The sequence below is a fragment of the Coturnix japonica genome, chromosome 2 (assembly GCF_054131305.1).
Source record: "Coturnix japonica strain WE chromosome 2, WE-NBRP24, whole genome shotgun sequence".
NCBI classification, from domain to species: domain Eukaryota; kingdom Metazoa; phylum Chordata; class Aves; order Galliformes; family Phasianidae; genus Coturnix; species Coturnix japonica.
In genome coordinates this window covers 34,816,969-34,818,541 of record NC_140664.1, presented here as the reverse complement: position 1 = coordinate 34,818,541, position 1,573 = coordinate 34,816,969, and positions in this window count along the sequence as shown.

Below are 1,573 nucleotides of genomic sequence, written 5' to 3'. Positions count from 1 at the left end.
CCGCCAGGGGGTGCCATGATCTCCTGCCTGTGGGATCGGCAACTGGCGCCGAGCCGTGGTGCCCCGCTTTGTGCTTTTGCTTCTGGGCCTCGTAAACCAGAGGGTGGCACTGAGCCCTTCAAGTTCTGGAAGGTCACTATGAGATCCCCCAAAGCCTTCTCCATACTGAACAAGCCCAGCTCCCTCAGCCTGTCTTCATAGGAGAGCTGCTCCAGCCTTCTGATCGTCATCATGGCCCTTCTCTGGACCTGCTGCAACAGCTCTGTATCTTCCTTATGTGGGGAGCCTCAAAGCCTGGATGCAGAGCTCAAGATGCAGAGCAGACTCTCCCCACCAAAGCTTGGAGACCAAAGAGACAACATTTCTCTATGAAAACCCCTTCAGATGACACAGCCGTAATGCTCCTTTGGGATCAACTACCCAAAAGCATGCAAGTCTCCACAAGTACCCATTGTAATATCCAAAATGAAGCAGAAAATACATATATATATTCAATGTATGCCTGCTATGTAATACGCCAGGACAGGAGTAAGAATTCAAACCACAGTCTTACATCGTGCAGTCCAACAGTATATCCATGAAGTAGCTTTCTCTTTAAGGATAGCTGGAATCAAGCAGCTTCTGAAGTCACGCACGTGATTCTGTTCAGATTTCTGAGGAAAAAATGGTTTAACTTTTCATTTATTTTTTCTCATATGAGAAAAATCAGTGTCTTATTATTTATTCAAAACCACTTAGATCTCTAAATAACATTTTTGTCCACCACCTTGAGAACTCGGTAAACACTCTCAAGACAATTGTGAAAGAAGAAAACCTACAGAAATCAAGCTTTACACTCTTCAGATAAGCTGCTAATAGTATCAGGATGGATTTATAAGGTGAAATAGCCCAGAAAAGCCTTCAACTTTTTAACAAACTGTTGAGAGCTGTCTGGTATAGAAGATCCAGGCTCAAATCCCTTCTTGGAAAGAGAACCACTCTTTTGGATCGCATATTCTCTCTCCGAGGCTAGTAGTGCTTTATTCCAAGTTGCAGTACAGTCAGGTACCAGAGTATGTAGAGCCTGAAAAGTAACTCCCAAAATACCCAAAATACAGGTGGCTGAAGTGTATCAAATGATGATGCTAACGTGCTCGGTGAACAGACCAGGACAGTCAGCGAATGATGCTGTCTCATCCTTCTTTGGAGTTTCTGTGACACAAGGAATGCTTCCAGATTCCACTTACTCCTCATTACTGTTGCTTCATCATCTGTATTCACTTTAGCATTTGCTAATGTTTAGCATTTGCTATACAAGACTTAGTGGTCTGGATTCCCATTCAAGTCCAGGCGTACTAGTCAGCATCTCAGTTTGCTCAAGTTTTGTCTCTGTTGGGGGAAAAATCCTTCTGCTTCCATACTGCAATTATAGTTAAGGTGTGCAAGTAAACATTCGTGTCTTTGAACAGATCTGAGTTTTTTTTCAGGATAGGATTATTTTATTTTTTCTTAAGGGAAAAAAAAAAAAGAATTCTTCAAGGTATGCTCATCTGTCCACTCTTCTAATGTGCAAGAAATCTTTATGGAGAAGAAA